This window comes from Cryptomeria japonica, chromosome 10 (genome assembly GCF_030272615.1).
Source record: "Cryptomeria japonica chromosome 10, Sugi_1.0, whole genome shotgun sequence".
Taxonomy (NCBI): domain Eukaryota; kingdom Viridiplantae; phylum Streptophyta; class Pinopsida; order Cupressales; family Cupressaceae; genus Cryptomeria; species Cryptomeria japonica.
In genome coordinates this window covers 216,141,732-216,147,454 of record NC_081414.1, presented here as the reverse complement: position 1 = coordinate 216,147,454, position 5,723 = coordinate 216,141,732, and positions in this window count along the sequence as shown.

The window sequence follows — 5,723 nt, the reverse complement described above, 5'->3', positions numbered from 1 at the left end:
TATTTATATCTAAAATCTATTCAAGAATTGAGATCAAGAAGTTAGGATAAATATTTATAAATTTTTCTCTAATGTTAACATAATTATGTCAAAATTAAGAGTTAAGATAGTCATAAGACAACTACTCATAACTTAATATAAATTGTAGGGTAAGGGGCATATCATTCCTCCCTCTTTACAAAAGTATTCGATTATCATCATGTGGAGTATTGAGTTCTTGTTGAAGACAAGTATTGGAGATATCCCCTTGAAGTGGATTATGAGGTTGTCCCCTCAAAATGACATATTATTATAAAGTATTTGCAACACATTTCATTATATTCTCACTTGTGCAAAGATTTTTTATAACAAAAGGTGTTGTACTAAAAAGAATATTAGAACATATTTTAGGCAAAGGGAAATACAAACACTAAAATTATTTTTCTAAACATTGATTATCAATTACCATCCTATTAATTAATCTTTATCATTATTTATCATCATATATTTAATTTTTGAATAAATTAATTAAAAATTCCTAATCATTGCCTCATAGGTAAAATCACGTTTCTAATTAGTAATTGTTTCTTATCATTATCTATCTAAAGAATTAATGTATCTCATTATTATCCTCTTATAAGTTTGAAATGGAAATTTTCCATAACTAGTTGAGTTATATGTTTCACCTCTCCAACTTACTCCACAACCAATTTAGTTAACGTTTTATCTTTGGTCTTATGCTCATCATCCATCTAATCTCTCAAAAAATATATAAACATCTCAATCCCTCACCGTTTTCAAGATATCAAGTCTTAATGCAAGATTTTTTGGTCAAATCTAATTGATGTTCAAGGGAAACTAGCCCTCCTTCTACATCTAAAAGAATCCTAAAAGTCATTAAGTACTTTGTTAGATTTAATGTTATATAAATTATAGATTCTTTGTGAAATTATAACAACATTCAAAAGTGGGTTAGTCATATCGAACAACTAAAACCAAAGAAGGGATTCTTTTTACTAGAAAATAGAAGAAAGGAAGAAGTTTTAGTCATACGAAATTTGAAAGAATTCAAAATATTATTTGATCCTACTCAACTAATAAGGAAGATTCATACTATCATGTTTAAAAAAGTCCAATTTATGAAAATAAAGAGTGATCTTGATAATGGAAGAAGGATAAATTATTATAATCAAGTATATCTTAACAATAAATATATATTTTTTTGAAAAACAACAACTACCATCCCATAGATGTGGAATGATATGAAACATATACATCCCTTAAATAATACCACCTAAAATCAACTAATACTTAACCATCCTAAATCAAAATATGGATGTTTGAAATATCTCCTTCACTAACTAGATTAGTTCTCTCCCAAGTTTGCCAAGTTTGCCAAGTTTGCCAAACTAAATCTACTAACTTTAGCATCCTTTACCCACGAACATATAACAACTCTTCATTGACACGAACATATAACAACTCGTCAAGTCAATGAACTAGCGTTACATGCTTCATCTCCATGATTATCTAATCCTCTTGGCCCGCAGGTTATATGTATTCAGATTTTACGACAAAAAACGTCTTCTCAAACTCCTTTCATTTCAGCTTTTAATGTTTACTGCCGGGACAGAATTCGCTCGGTATCGTGTCCTCCTTTGTTTCACATATGCAAAGGTTTGTACCTCTAATTACTCCTTATTCTGCAGATTTGTTTTTTTATTTTGCCTGCACTCTTTGTCTTCTCATAAAAAGGTTTATTTCAACACATCGTCCGGCTCTTTCCTCGTGCTTGTACTTCGGACCAGAATTTCTATGGAGGTGTTATCAGATTGGAAATTTTGGTCGACTTTCATAGACTTGAGTTCTGCACATGGTCCCAATATATTTAATTCTTTTCTATGTTGGATAACAACAGCTGCGGCTGAAATTTTTGAAGGAGAAGAAGACTTAAATATGGCGAAAGGGGAAGAAATGTCATTCAGTCGTTGAAATGCTACCTGCATAGCCCGTCGGGGGTCTTGAGAACAACACCACCCTGGGCTCTATTTTTTCGGAAATGGCTATCTAGCCAATAGAATGGTTCTGATAAGACATTATTGGTTATTTATTAACTAAATAAATTAAACATACAAGATATTTGTGTTATGATTTTTAGCACTGTGGAATTGTCGTATTCATAGTAGGGTTGGTATACTTAATAATCAATCAATTAATTGGGTTTTAGCATTATCTATTCTTTCAATTTGTAGGAGACATTTAATTGTGTTTCAAATATGATATGTATATATTCTATTCTTAAATGATGATGTGATAATGTGCGATGAATGTTCTTCATTTGAAGTTTTTATGAGATGGACTTACAGTTTCTTTTGTCTTTTGTCAAAATGAATAGAGGAGTTAGAACGTTTAAGTAGAAGGTAAATGTTTGAACATTTCTAATATATACATTTTCTTACCATTTTATTGATTATTTAAATAAAAGAATTACCAAATAATAACCATTTCATTCTCATGAAAGATCATAGACTGTGAATCGAGATGTTGATGATAAAAAATTTACACACAATCAAATCCAGAAACAATAAATGATGTCTCCTAAAAACTTCATATCATACTTATTAAAACAAATTAGGTGAATGCTTACACAAGGCATGCAATTAATGGTAATGGAGGTAGAACTTTGTTACTGAAAACACAACGTTTGAGTGTTGTTTTGTAAATCTACAGTCAAAACAGGTGTTGTGAAATGACTACGCTAGGTTGTTTGGTCATTTCACTCTATTGCATGAAGTCTTACAAAAGATTTTGCCTTTTTTTTGAGCTTTTTCTAAACCAACTTTAAAGAGTTAACATTTTGAATGTCCAGTTTGTGTCTAGATTTTTATATTTGCATGCTAGTCTAGTAGAGATATGGTTGACATTAATTTATTCTTTCGCATGCATGATTTTAGTTTGCATGTCCTAACTAATAGATTCTAAAAATTGTCATAGAAAAATATAATAAATTATCAAATAATTTATAACATAAATTTTTTAATAAACAAAAAATAATAATGATGATTTTATAAGCTTTTTAATTTCTTTAAAAGAAATAATTTTTTAGTTTTTGGTTTTTAATCAATTTAAAAAATTGCTTATATATATATGATTAATTTTTTATATTACTATATATTAAAAATATAATACATGTCAATGGGCCCTTGGTCTATGGTGAAGTTGAATGGCTCCAAATGAGCCCACCAAGGATCAAATTTTGCTGAATGCAAAGACTGACAGCTTGCGAGCGTCATGCCCTCTCTCTCTATATATAATCGTTTCTTATAGACAACTTCTAAATATTCGATTTCTCAACAAAACTTTCTTCAAATTCCTTTACAAGATCTATCAAAACTGTCTACAACTTTGTTTGAGCTCCGTCGTAGAAAAATCAGGAAGCATGCAATTTGTTCTAGAGTCCTTCCTCTTCACGACAAACCCTAATAATGCAATCGTCTTGTAGTGTTTTATGCTCAAGAGTATCTTTAGTCAAGATATGCTGTTGCTTCAAAATCTTTTGTATGTTGCTTCACTGGTCTGTTGAAATTTATGTATGGTGGATATTATTCTGCACACTATCTTCTCATCATCAAGTGAATGAAAGTGTGCTTCGTCCTTATACACTTTTCCCCACGCCTCCAGTCAATTTGTAGTGTTTTACGATGGAAAAACAAGAAAAAACAGTGGTTTTGACGATTACAGAATAGTAGATTGGTCTAAATGCGTCACTGGCTTGTCACTACTTTAGCCATCTTTATCAGATTATATTGCGGTGGGCGAAGCAACGTACACATCTAAAGGTGGGTATCATAGAATTTTTTGACATTGAGAAAAATGGAAGACATAAATTGACTGCTGTTAGGTATTAGGAGTTCTTATTCAAGAAAGCGTCTCGCAGTGGTAAGTTCTTACATTTTGCAGTAAATAAATTAAGAAATATACTTCAAAACTATTCATAAAATATACATTACTCAAAAGAATTTTAAAGTAAAAAGTAATATTATGATATTCCTTTTTCAATTTGTATTTAACTCATCTTGTTATCTATTGTATGTTTTATGTTTGTTTATGAATGATATTATGTAGGGGATGTGTGCGATTAGCTGTTACAATTAATTTTACACATCTAAGGATTTTAAACAATACATTGGATTTTGACAGTTTTTTGGTTGTCTTTGTTTATAGCTATTGTTGGGTAGTAACTATGCACATTGAGGGATGTATTATGCATGCAAGGGTAAAAAAGTGGACATTTCAAAGTGTCTCCTGATGTCTACTTAAAGATGCCCCAATAACTACGCACAACAACTACCTCAAAAATGGCCAATACTTATGCATAAATATCTCAATAGCCATGTGCTATGGGTATGGAGTACAAGTGGGCAGCTATTGGTACATGCGAAATTTATTGATGAGCTTTTCGTTATCATTTTTTTAGTTTCATTAAAGTTAGTAATTGAGGGGATGGGTGACCAAGGAGTAAATGGTAATTGGAATTGGTGCTCTTCCCCATGAATTTTAGGAATGTGACTTTTCCTTCCCATCTTTTTTTAATATATATAACACTATTTTTTATATAATAATATAAATATTATTTATAAAATAAAAAACTAAAAAATAATATTATATTTTTTTTTTTTTCAAAAAAAGTGGATTATTCCACTAAACTTTTTTTATTAATATATTTTATTTTTTACACAGGATTCAAAGAGCATACCAGAGGAAAGAACCCTAGGAAGAAAACCTTCGGTCACAGCTCATAAAATAAACCTATAGTATCTAACGGATCAATTTATACACCCCGCCCAAAACCACATACAAAATGCAGGCACAACACATTTAATATCAGTGGAAAAACACTATTATATCAAATACCATGACCTCGAACTCTTTTCTAGACAACGAACATGAATACTTGAAATGAAAGGGGAAAGCGTGAATAATTATCATCATAAAATTTTACATCGACGTTACTTAAGAAAATCATATGACTATTGTTGTACACCTTCCCATACCCTAGAAGGAATTTCCTCAAAACCCACCTCTCGCTGATTAGCATTTCTATCAAAGGCTAAATTTGCCAAATAATCTGCAATCTTATTAACTTCTCTGTAACAATGGGATACCAAGAAAGATTCAAACAATTCTATTTTTTGTAAAATGGGATCAAGTATATACTACAAATTCCAACAATTCAATTTCTTTTTCATAACACATTGAATAATCACCATAGAATCACCTTCAATTATTAAGTCCTTAATTCCCAAAGAGATTGCCATATCCAATCCAAAAGACAAAGCATGAAATTCCGCATAATTGTTAGTTTTAAAACCAATAGCATGACACTTAGCTTGAATAAAATTTGCATTGTGATCATAAATTACCATGCCTACCCCAACCGGCCTAGGGTTACCACGAGAGGCCCCATCAAAATTCAGTTTAAAGTGCCCCTGTGGAGGAGGTTTTCATCTAGCAGAGCATCTCTTACCTATTGCATCATTCTTTTTTAAAATTGAACCATGAGAGGGTAAAACTGATAGAAGCTTCCAAACTCTAGTAACTCTACTATCCTAGTGTGAAAAAGAAGTAAGATTTTCCAAATTCTTATAAATAAATGACAAAGCAACCTCAGAGATTGAAGACTCAATTTTTAATAGAACCTCAGACACAGGAGACCTTGTTTTTTTAAATATCCTATTGTTTCT